Raw genomic sequence first — 13,059 nt, 5'->3', positions numbered from 1 at the left:
GGAGACCTGGTCGTTGCGGACGGGGAGCGAGGAGGGGGCGGGCGGAGGGGGACGGAAATGGGGGCGCGGGGGCGGAAAGAGGCTGTGGGAGAAAAGTGGGTGGAGCTGGGGGGGGGGGGGGGTGGGAACCGGGGGTACTCGGCGAGGGGAGGGCTTGGGCCGGCCCGAGCCCACGGTGCTGCGCTCCCAGCTTGGGCTCAGAACCCTACAGGGCCGGCCCCACAGACGCCGGGGTCATCGGTTCCTTCTCCACCCAAAAAGGAATCGCCACCGGGTCGGAGGCTGAGGTCAATCCCCTTTGGCTGTGTGCTTTGGGAATACTGGACCTAGGGAAGCATAGAAATTGCTTATCCTTCAGTTTTTGCTTAATCTTCCCTTCAGCCGTTCGAGGCACTCATCATTTTCTCCTTTTGTGGACAGGATAGGCCCCATGAAGTGCCAGGAATGGAACCAGCCAAGTCATTTTTTTTTTTTTTTTTTAGCCTGTGTCTCTGGTGCCTTCCTTGAGACACGCCCTTCCCAAGGCTCCTAGGGGAGGCTTAAGGAACGGAAACCGGCCTCTACAGCCCCTCACCCAGTTTTCCAGAATGTCTCTCATCTCCTCTCCCTCCCTTTCATTCTTTAAGCAGATATTTATGGAGCAGGCTTTGTGCATAGTGTTGGAGACGCAGCAAGCACAAGGCACTGCTGTCCTGGACCTTGTAATCTAGTAGGAGAAAGATCAAGTAAACAGGCCTTTGTCATCTCTCCTTTACCCTTACTTAGCTGAATGATAGACTTCTAAGTCATCACCCTACCCTTAGCCCTGCCCCCCCATCAACTGCCGAGGCGATCTTTAAAAAAAACGTCATTCTTATCTTCCCTTTCTTGCTTAAATCCTTTGGTGATTACTCAGACCTGGGAGACAAGTGATAAGCTCCCTGAGTGGGACAGTCCACGTTCTCCAGAAGCTGCCCTTAACCTTCCTTCTGCCTTTCCCTGCTATTTCCCCTCCATCACAAAACCCCATTTCCATTGGATGATGCCTTACCCTCCCACTCCGCCATCTCCAGTATTTCTAAGCCATTTGTGTTCATTGCCAACATCTTTTTAAAGACCAAACGATTTCTGTGTGAACAGAAATCTGCATCAGTGCCTTGTCAGGCAACACTGTGTCCACATTTCTGTGTGGCAACAACTGGCTGAAGCCAAGGAGTAGCTGCCCACTCTAGGTCAGGCACAGATTGTTCAAAGTGCCAGGGTCCCCTCCTGACCTGAGTCTGCATTTCAAGTTATCTGCCATATAGGCATTTGTGCCAATGACCCCTACACTCTTAACTTAAGCAAGAGTGAAAGAGAATGTTGTGTAACGTAAACAGCATGGATTTGACATTAAAACCACAGGATTTGAACCCCAGAGGTTTCCCAGTGCAAAAACTTCTCCATGGGGATCCATTTTTGGCAAACCAAAAGATCAATACTAGAGATTGCATAGGTTGAAATAAGACATAAATGTAATCGGGGGCACCTGGGTGGCTCAGTGTGTTAAGCCTCTGTCTTCAACTCAAGTCATCATCTCAGGGTCCTGGGATCAGCTTGGACTCTCTGCTCAGCAGGGAGCCTGCTTCCCCCTCTCTCTGCCTGTCTCTTGCCTACTTGTGATCTCTGTCTGTCAAATAAATAAATAAAATCTTAAAAAAAAAAAAAAAGACTGAACGTAATTGGACTGTGCCTTTTGTCCCCATCCAGAAAATGCCTTGGTGGGTCAGAGGGCTCATGATAATTACACCCAAATGATGGCATCAGTACAATGAGGGAACAGAAGTGCCCTTTGCCAGGCATCTCTGAGCGTCTGCTAACGGGTTGCATCGATGACCTGCTTTCGCCATCTCTGCATTCTAGGCCAGAGGTCAGCAAACCACAGCTATGAATTGACAGACACAAACAGATATTAAAATACAATGTTACAGATACATCCATTAGAATATATGTGCCATATATATATTCATAAGAATATATATATTATATATGTATATATACTACATAAGAATATATATTATGGGAGCCTGGGGGAAGGGCCCCAACCCATCTTGGGAATGTGGTGGGAGAGCAGGAAAGACTTTCTGAAAGGGAAGATGCTTGAGCCTTAGATTCCATAAAGGGCTTGTTTTAAATTAAGAGACTGCTTTTTAAAGCAGTTTTAGATTCATAGAAAAATTAAAGAGATAGAACAGAGAGTTCCCATATACCTAATCTCTGCCCACCCACAGATTCCCTTAATATTAACATCTTAGTTTAGTGTTGTACATTAGTCAGAATTGATGCACTAATATTGATATGTTATTATAAACTAAACTCAAGTTTATATTAGGTCTCTTTTTTAAAGAGAGCAGGAGCGGGGGTGAGGGAGGGGCATGAAAGAGAGAGAGAGAGACTCTTAAGCAGGTTCCACTCAGTGTGGAGCCCAACCCAGGGCTCGATCTCACAACCCTGAGATCATGACCTGAGCCGAAATCATCAGAGGCTTAACCTGCCCAGCAACCCGGTGCCCCAGGATTCATTCTTTCTGTTGTACAGTTCATTGGATTTTGACAAATGCATACTGTCCGGGATCTCCCATTACAGTATCATACAGAACAGTTTCACAGTCTTAAAGCTCCCCTGTGCCTTCCATCTCGTGGGGCAAAGAGAGAAGATGTTGAGCAGGAGGCAGAATTACACTGTTGTTTTCCTCCATCCTGTCCCGAGGGGGCCTGTGCTCTCTCTAAATAACATTAAGGCTAAAAGCAAAAAAAATAAAAGATTAAAAAAAAAAAAACCCACAGGGGCGCCTGGGTGGCTTGGTGGGTTGGATGGAGCCTCTGCCTTCGGCTCAGGTCATGATCCCAGAGTCCTGGGATCGAGCCCCGCATCCAGCTCTCTGTTCAGCAGGGAGCCTACTTCCCTCTCTCTCTCTCTCTGCCTGCCTCTCTGCCTACTTGTGATCTCTCTCTGTCAAATAAATAGATAAAATCTTAAAAAAAACCCACACACACACAAAAACTATTCAATAATTCAACCCTCACCCCCTGCCCTCACCCCAATCCTTGGCAATCATTTCTCTTTTATACTGACTTTAGTTTTGCCTTTTCCAGATGTCAAGTAATTGGAATCATACAGTCTGTAGCCTTTACTGACTGGATTCTTTCACTAAGCAGCATGATTCAAGGTTCCTTCGGGTCTTTTTATAGCTTGATAACTCATTTCTTTTAATCACTGAATAATATTCCATTGTACGAACTCACCACCGTTTGTCTGTTCACCTGCTGTTACGGATTGACTCACGTCTTCCAAGAAGATATGTTGAAGTCCTAGTCCCTGGTACCTGTGAGCGTGGCCTTATTTGGAAAAGCCTTTGCAGATGTAATCTAGGTAAGATGAAGTCATTAGGGTGGATTCTAATCCAATGTGATTGATGGCCTCATAAAAAAAAAAAAAAAAAAAAAGGAAACGGCTGCTGCATGTGATGACAGAGGCAGCCGCAAGCCAAGGAGTACCAGGACCCATAACCACCACCTGAAACTAGGAAGAGGCAGGAAAGGACTCTACCTGGAGTCTTGGGGTAGAGGGATCTCCTGACACCTGGATTTCAGACTTTGAGCTTGTAGAACTGTGAGAATAAATTCCATTGTTTTAATGTTGATTCCATTTCTGACAATTATGAATAAAACTGCTATAAACCTCCGTGGGCAGGTTTTTCTAGGGACAGAAGTTTTCAGCTCATTTGGGTGAAGACCTAGGAGCATGACTGCTAAATCACATGTTAAAACTATGTTGAGCTTTGTAAAATACTGTCAACTGTCTTCCAAAGCAGCTGGACCATTTTGAATTTCCACCAGCAGCAAAAGATGGTGCCTGATGCGTCCTATCATGTCAGCATGCTGTGCGATCAGGTCTTGTTGTTTTCGTTTTGTTTTTTATTTCAACCATTCTTACATAGATGTGTAAGGTGAGAACCTCGTTTGTTTCTCTAAAAGTTTTTTTTTTGTTGTTGTTCCTGTTATTCTGAAATTTCATGGTTAATAGCCTTGAGACACCCAGGGGTCTTCCTTTCTTCCTTGTTTCCTTCATTCCTTCCCCTTACTTCCCCTCCCTTCCTTTTCTTTCCTTATTTCCTCCATCCCTCCTTCCTTCCTTCCTTTCTTTTTTTAAAAAAGATTTTACTTATTTGACAGACAGAGATCATAAGTAGGCAGAGAGGCAGGCAGAGAGAGAGGGGGAAGCAGGCTCCCTGTTGAGCAGAGAGCCCGATACGGGGCTTGATCCCAGGACCCTGAGATCATAACCTGAGCCGAAGGCAGAGGCTTAACCCACTGAACCACCCAGTGCCCCTCTTCCTTTCTTTCTTTCGCTTTTTTTATGACAACAGTTTTCAAACACAAAAGTAGAATAGGAAAGTCCACATATCCATCACTCAGCTTTATTTTAATTTTAGATGTATCCTTCATTCCTTTTTTTTTTTTTTTTTTTGAGAGAGAGAGATAGAGAAAGAGAGAGAGAGAGCACATGCACAGGGAGGAGCAGAGGGAGAGGGAGAGAGGGAGAGAATTTAAAGCAGGCTCCATACCCAGTGTAGGACTTGATCTCATGACCCTGAGATCATCAGATTCTTAACTGACTGAGCCACCTAGGCGCCCCTATCCTTCATCCATTCTTTTTTTTTTTTTTTTTTTAAGATTTTATTTATTTATTTGACAGACAGAGATCACAAGTAGGTGGAGAGGCAGGCAAGGAGAGGCAGAGAGGAGGAAGCAGGCTCCATGCTGAGCAGAGCCCGATGTGGGGCTTGATTCCAGGACCCTGGGATCATGACCTGACCCAAAGGCAGAAACTTTAAACCACTGAGCCACCCAGGCACCCTTCCATCCATTCTTTTTAAAAGATTTTATTTATTTATTTGACAGTGAGAGAGATACAGTGAGAGAGGGAATGCAAGCGGGGGGAGTGGGAGAGGAAGAAGCAGGCACCCTGCTGAGCAGGAAGCCCAATGGGGCCTGGGATCATGACCTGAGCCAAAGGCAGACACTTAACGAACGGTGTCCCGCTTCATCCATTTTTGCAAGAGGATTTTACAGCAAATCCCAGATATTTTATCATTGTATTTGTAAATACCTTAGTATATAACTCTAACAGATGAGAATTTAAAAACTAATAATGATATAACCGCAATTTTGTGATCACACTTAAAGAAATTAAAACACAGTCCATGTTTGATTTTCCCTAATTTTCTCAAAAATGACTTTTTTTTTGTATTGGCCCACTTGAGTCAGGATTCGAGTTCTACCAATTGTATTTAATTCCTAATTCTCATTTAATCTATAACAATTACTCCTCCTCTTTTTAATATGATTGATTTGTTGAAAAAAACTGGGTAAATTACCCTACAGAATTTCTCACAGTTTGAATTTGGCTGATTGGACCCTTGTGATGTTTTTAAAATGTGACACCATGACTTGAATATCTTGTATTAGATTCCAGTCCAGTTTTTGGCAAGAATATGTTACAGGTGAGATTGTGTATTTCCTATGACATCATACCAGGAGGCATATAATGTCTAATTGTTTCTCAAAGATCTTTTTCCATTTGAAAACCCATTTCCTTCAGCTCTGAGATATTTTTGTGAATTCTTTCTTTGAAGATGTCTTTCCTACTTCTCACTATTTTCTATGTCTTCACTTTCTAGAACTCCCAATTATTCACATATCTGAGCTTTTGGAATGATTGTCTAATATTACTGTTTTTTCCCCTTCTTCTTTTATGTTTCGTGTGTGTGTGTGTGTGTGTGTGTGTGTGTGTGTTTGGGTCTCTTTTCTGAATATCATCTTCCCACCTGTATTTAGTCAGAGTTCTGTGTAGGAGACAGAAGCAGAAATCTCTCTAGATATTTTAAGCAGAAAGGAATTTAATATAAGAAATTAGGTGCTTGCAGACTGGTTGAGAGTTAGCATTGCCAACTCGGGGAGGGAAGGAAGGGACAACTCTTGTTCCAAAGTCACCATGGAAAGGTTTGAATTGTTAGGGTCATTCCTGCTGCTGCCACCATAGCTTCCTGACCCCGTGAAGCTGGGGACTGCACACTGGATCAGAGAGTGTGGCCACTGATATTTGGTACAAAAGTAGAGTTCAGGGGAGCCTGGGTGGCTCAGTGGTTTAAAGCCTCTGCCTCCGGCTCAGGTCATGATACCAGGGTCCTGGGATTGAGCCCCACATTGGGTTCTCTGCTCCACCAGGAGCCTGCTTGCCCCCTCTCTCTGCCTGCCTCTCTGCCTACTTGTGATCTCTATCTGTCAAGTGAATAAATAAAATCTTAAAAAAAAAAAAAGTAGAGTTCAAAGACGTGAGAGTTGTTTTCTGGCTCGAATAAGAAGTCAAAATTGGGGGGTAGACTACTACAGGTCAACTCAGTGAGGTCTTTGCTATCCATCCAACCATTTTGGCTTTTTGTTTCAATGGAACAAAGGCTGGAATCCTGACTTACATCAATCAGTATGATCAGAAACCAGAATTCTCCAAGCTCGCTGAATTGAATTTTGGTCACATACTTTTGCTCTCATATAAATGAGGTCATTGGGAAGGCAGGCATCATTAACCTAAAAAAAAAATTATTAGTCTATATTTCAGTTTCATGATAGCTGAACTGGAAAGAAGTTTCACAGTGTGTCGAGGTTTTGCCGATTTCTACCTGCAGAGAAAGTGGCAACGCATCGTCATGCTCCAGTACTTCCTCTAGCCCTGGAAAGTTCGCAGAGCTCTCCGCCTCCAGTCTGTTTCTTCAGAGTACCAGCTGGGCAAAAAGAACCATTAATTTGTTGGGTGTTTGTGTGTGTATTTTAAGAATGATATTTTTTACCATTTAATTTTAAGTAAGAAAACACCTGCTGTATTCATTTTAAATAATGTATTTTTGTTACATGGGGATGCACGGATATACTTTCATTGTAAGAAAACTAAAATATTAAAGATTAAAAATAAGAGTCCCCTGTGATCCCTGCTCCCCAACACCATCCCCTCTCCCCCGAAAGTAACCAAGTAGCAATTATAGGGCAGAGCTCATTAGTCATGGTAGGTCAGGGTTATGCCGCAATAACAAAAGTTGTCAAAATCTCAGTGCCTCACAAGAACAAAGATTTATTTCTTGATCCTTACATGTTTGTCTTGGGTTGGCTGCAGCTGTTTCTCTGGACATAGGTTGAAGGAGCGGCCAAGATGTGCTAATCTCATGACAGAGGGAAAAGAAAGAATGGTAGGAACCTGAAGTTCCTGGGTGGCTCAGTGGGTTAAAGCCTCTGCCTTCAGCTCAGGTCATGATCCGAGGGTCCTGGGATCGAGCCCCACATCAGGTTTTCTGCTCAGCAGGGAGCCTGCTTTCTCCTCTCTCTCTGCCTGCCTCTCTGCCTACTAGTGATTTCTGTCTGTCAAATAAATAAATAGAATCTTATTTAAAGAAAGAAAGAATTGTGGAAGCTTTTTAAAGCTTCCACTTAGAATGTCTCATGTCATTTTCACTCACATTTCCTTGGTCAAAGCAAATCATATGGCCGAGTCCCACTTCAATAGGGGTGGAGATTTATATTTATAATCCTTCCACAGGAAAAGGCAGCGAACATTTCCCCGTAGTTTTATAGAATTCATAAAGCTATAGAAATAGGTATCATTTTTAAAAGATTTTATTTATTTATTTGACAGAGAGAGAGATCACAAGTAGGTAGAGAAACAGGCAGAGAGAGGGGGAGAAGCAGGCTCCCCACTGAGCAGAGAAGCCCCGATGTGGGGCTCAATCCCAGGACCCTGAGACCATGACCTGAGCTGAAGGCAGAGGCTTGACCCACTGAGCCACCCAGGCGCCCCAGAAATAGGTTTCATTTTAATATAACTTATGATGGTACTGAATCTTACTTTCTGCATGCAAAAATGTATCTTTGAAGTCTTTCTATGTTATGCAAATAGATCCATCTCCTTTTTGAACAGCTGCATAATATGCCATAATATGAATGTACCACAGTTTATTTAGCTATTTCCCTACTTGAAGACGTTCAAATTGTTTCTAATTTTTTATTATTGCAAACAAGGGTGTAGCAAAAATTCTCGCACTTGCCCCTTAGGCATATGTGCAAGTGTTTCTCTAGGGTGGGTAGAGAGAAGTGGAATGGCTGATGAACATTCTGTGCCAATTTTCTCTCTGAATCTTAATACGGCACACTCACACGAGAATTCCAAAGAGAGTTTAATAAAGACTGTTTACAAAGAATAGTGCAGTGCTCCGGGGCTGGTAACAGTGGAGTTATCACCAGCTCTGGGCCAGAAGGAGCAAGGTGAGAGAGCAGGGAGTAGAACAAGGAGGAGAATCATGTGGAATGGGATGGTGAAGCCAGCCCAGTACGGCCCCGCAGGGAAGGAGCCTAGGGAGTAAATGGCTCAAATCACTCTTTTCCCCTCTGGTCTCCTGCTGGCTTGACCTGAACCAGACGACGGAGGGCCAAGGAGTCTGTTGCTGTAGTCCACACAGGCCTGCCCCCCACCCTAGGACATGGAGGAGGAGGGGAGAATAGACAGCCAAACTGGAGAACCAAATAGAAGATATCCACCCCACTCTCCAACCCACAGGACAGGAAATGACATAATTGCCAAATCATAAAGCAAAAAACAATACTTAAGAGTCTATTTTGGGGGTACCTGGCTGGCTCTGTTGGTAGAGCATGAGACTCTTGATCTCAGGTTTTTGAGTTCAAGCCCCATCCTGGGCATACAGCCTACTTAATTTTTTAGAAAGTGGGTTTTTAATTTGCATTGCTCTAATTATTAGCAAGGACTTCTGCTGATAATTCAGGGACACGGATTGTCTTGTCTTCCCTGGATAGTGCTTCAAGAATTGTGTAATCATATCTGGGCCAGTGGACAGGAAGATCTGACAAATGGATCTGGTGGCATCTTTCGAGTCCTGGATCAAGCCTCACCTGAGGCTGCCCATGACAATTTGGTAACATGAGTCAGTGAATTACCTTTTATTTCAGACAGTTTTGTTGTTGGTGTGATATGTGTGTGTGTGTTGGTCACTCATACCTGAAAGACCTCCAACTGATCTGAGATTTGGACCCCATTCTTTATATACTATACCTTGCTTTGTGTATGTTTTGTGCATATAAATTTAAGGTTGAATGAGACCTTAGACATCATTCTATTCCAATTCTTTTATTTTCATTTATATATTCAAATGTTTAAACATACAAAATCATAAGGCAGTAATGAGACAAATCTCTTGTCAGTTTTGCTTCTAATTATTTTTTTTTTAAGATTTTATTTTTATTTTATTTGACAGACAGAGCTTACAAGCAGGCAGAGAGGCAGGCAGAGAGAGAGAGTAGAGGAGGAAGCAGGCTCCCTGCTGAGCAGAGAGCCTGATGTGGGGCTCAATCCCAGAACCCTGGGATCATGACCTGAGCTGAAGGCAGAGGCTTTAACCCACTGAGCCACCCAGTTGCCCCTGCTTCTAATTTTAAATAGTAAAGAAACTGAACATCATAAATAAAGTTTAAATCATTTTCGTATCCTTCCTCTGTTCATTTCCCCTAGGGAAACCACCACTATCAGGAATTGATAATATATTTTTTTCCTACCATATTTTAATAGTTTTACCACATATACATATATCTATCAACAGTATGTAGAACTGCTTTCTGGGTTGAAAATCTTTCATATGAATGCCATCTTGTCATAAGTAACATTGTGTACTTTGCTTTTACCATTCTGCTTTAGGGTTTCTTTTTTTTTTTTTTTTTAAGATTTTATTTATTTATTTATTTATTTGACAGAGAGAAATCACAAGTAGACAGAGAGGCAGGCAGAGAGAGAGAGGGAAGCAGGCTCCCTGCTGAGCAGAGAGCCTGATGTGGGACTCGATCCCAGGACCCTGAGATCATGACCTGAGCCGAAGGCAGCGGCTTAACCCACTGAGCCACCCAGGCGCCCTGCTTTAGGGTTTCGAGACCTAAACATACTCATACTCACAGATATGGTTAATATCACTGTTAATATTCACTGTTGTGGGAGGCACCTGGGTGACTCAGTTCAGTGTCTGGCTTCAGCTCCGGTCATGATCTCAGGGTCCTGGGATCAAGTGTCCTGCATTGGGCCCCTTGCTCAGTGGGGGGGCTGCTTCTACCTCCCGCTCTCGCTGTGCCTGCTGCTTTGCCTGCTTGTGCTCTGTCTGTCAAATAAATAAAAGTTAAAAATTTTTTTCGCTGTTGTGATAGTACTCCATTGCCTGAATATACTACAATGTACTTACCTAATTTATTTCCATAACACACATTGAAATTATAGGTTGTTTCCTCAATACTGCAACGAACATACTAGAGGATCTCATGGGACAACACAAAAGTGTCTCTAGAGTATATATTTAAAAGTTGAGCTGCTACATCATCATAATATATGCACATTTTTCAGCTTTACCATAAATCATTGATTTACATTGATGGTACCAAGTTACAGTTCCACCGGCACTGTATGAAAATCTCTGTTTTCTCCATATCTACAGCAACACCTAGAATTATTAGGCTTTTTGATTTTGCCAATTTGATTGGTGTGAAATTGTATCTGCTTATCTTAATTTTCATTTCTCTTATTACTAGTGAAGGTGAGCATCTTTTCCTATGTTTATGGATGATTCTGCTTCTTCTTCAACTGTTCTCACTGTAGCAATGGAAAAAAATGTGACAAAGATCACACAGTTCGGGCCTCCTGGGTGGCTCAGTTAATTAAGTGTCTGACTGAGGCTTAGGTAATGATCCCAGGGTTCTGAGATCAAGCCTTGCTTTGGGCTTCCTGCTCAACGGGAGACCTGCTTCTCCCTCTCCTTCTACTCTCCCACTCACTGCTCATGTTCTCTCTCATAAATAAATAAATAAATAAAATCTTAAAAAAAAAAAAAAGATTAGGGTGCCTGGGTGGCTCAGTGGGTTAAGCCGCTGCCTTTGGCTCTTGGGTTGATCTCAGGGTCCTGAGATCGAGTTCCGCATCGGGCTCTCTGCTCAGCAGGGGGCCTGCTTCCCTTCCTCTCTCTCTGCCTGCTTCTCTGCCTGCGTGTGATCTCTGTCTGTCAAATAAATAAATAAAATCTTTTAAAAAATTAAGATTACACAGTTCATCAACAACAATGCTGGGTTTAAAACTTGGATCTTCTCCAATCAAGTCTTTTTTCCAGCACATTGAACCACTTCCAGATATAAATTTTTAGAATGCTGTTGTTTCTACTAACAGTTATAACAAAGAAAAGATCTTTTTCCTTCTAGTTAAATGTTAGGACTATGAACTGCCAATAGTTGGATGTTGTATCAATAAGGGTTAGGTTTGTCTGTAAATAAAAGAGATGGCAAATACCAGTGACTTTAACAAGTTAGAAGTTTTTATTTCCCCTCTCTTGTAAAGTTGGGAGACAAGAAATTTGGCATTGATTTGTGCCATGAAGTCTTCTGGGACTTAGGCACCTTTAATATTGTTGCTTCATTCTACATAGCTGCTATTTCTAGGTTTGCCTCACGTTCTAAAGTAGCTGCTCCAACTCCTGCCATTACATCTGCATCCAAACCAGACAGCAAAGAGGAAGAGACCAGGGGGGGATGGTGGAGGTATTGGAAGCAACATAGCTGTCTCTTAATGAAGATTCTAGAACCTGCCTTGTGATTATCTGATTTATATCCTATTGGGCAATGCTCAGCTACATGGCCATACGTGACAATAAGGGAAGTTGGGAAGGTGAGCATTCATTTGGGGGACCATGTACCTAGGCACAAGGGAGATGATCTCTAAATACTATTCAGATTCCAGGAATTGGACACTCATCTTCCTGTGGCAGGTGAGTTGGTCCCACTTTCTAGGAAGCGTGTCTCTGTCCTCTGACCTCCATGACCTCTGGCTCTTCCCTCAGGGAAACTCTGCCTTATCCAGAATCCTCAAGGCCGTATCTAATAGACACTAGTGTCACCTTCCAGGGGGCCTGGCCAGATTTTCGTAATCTTGTTTCCCAATGGTTTGAGAGTGCCAGAACTTCTCACTGCCTTGTAGAAGAGAGGGAGGCATGTATCAGGAGACATTAATAGTCTCTGCCACAGATGTTAAGAAAAATGTCTGGCCCCAGTTTTTCCATGTTTGAGCGCACGAGTCTCAACCTGCATGGAGATCAAGGTCTAATGACTGTTCTTAAGGAAAGATCGTATAGAGTTGAAATTATTCTTGACGCATCCATGTGTGTTATCTTCTACAACTCTGTGGATATATACCAATCAGCTGTTGCTGCATCATGAGCTGCCTCCAAACTCAGTGACAGAAACACAACCATCATTTATTTTCACATATTCTTTTGCAGGTTGACCAATCTAGGCTGTGCTCAGCGGGGCCGGCCTGGGCTTGGCTCCAAGCCCTAGACGAGGTCAAGTTCCGCTCTAGGTGTCTCTCATCTTCTTTAGTTTAGCAGGCTAGCCAGGCCATGTTCTCTGGGATTGCAGAAGCACAAAAGGGCAAGGTCAACCATGCAAACACATTTCGAGCATCTGCCTGTGTCAAAACTGCTAACACCCCATTGGGAAAAGCAAGTCACAAGGCCATGCTCAGTGTCAGTGGGCAGGGGAGCCAATAGTGCATGGCTCTGCACCAAGCTAAAGCAGGAGCACAGCCGAGCCCACCAGCCTCCATCATCAAAAACTCTCTCCCTCCCTCTATGGAGGTGGTCCTATAGGGGGAAGACTGAAATATTTTTTACAATTTGATTTACCACAAATTGATTATTTATTTATTTATTTAAAAGATTTTATGGATTTGAGAGAGACCAAAAGAGAGAAGGCAGGAGAAACAGACTCTCTGCTGAGCAGGGAGCTGGATCCCAGGACCCTGGGATCATGACCTGAATTGAAAGCAGATGCTTAACCGACTGAGCCATCTAGGCACCCCGACGCAAAGAGATTTTTTTTTTTTTTAAATCAGGTACTCTGGGGTGCCTGGGTGACTCAGTCAGTTAAGTGTCTGCCTTTCACTCAGGTCATGATCCCA

This window comes from Mustela nigripes, chromosome 7, assembly GCF_022355385.1.
Source record: "Mustela nigripes isolate SB6536 chromosome 7, MUSNIG.SB6536, whole genome shotgun sequence".
In the NCBI taxonomy this organism is placed as follows: Eukaryota; Metazoa; Chordata; class Mammalia; order Carnivora; family Mustelidae; genus Mustela; species Mustela nigripes.
This window is presented reverse-complemented; position numbering follows the sequence as displayed.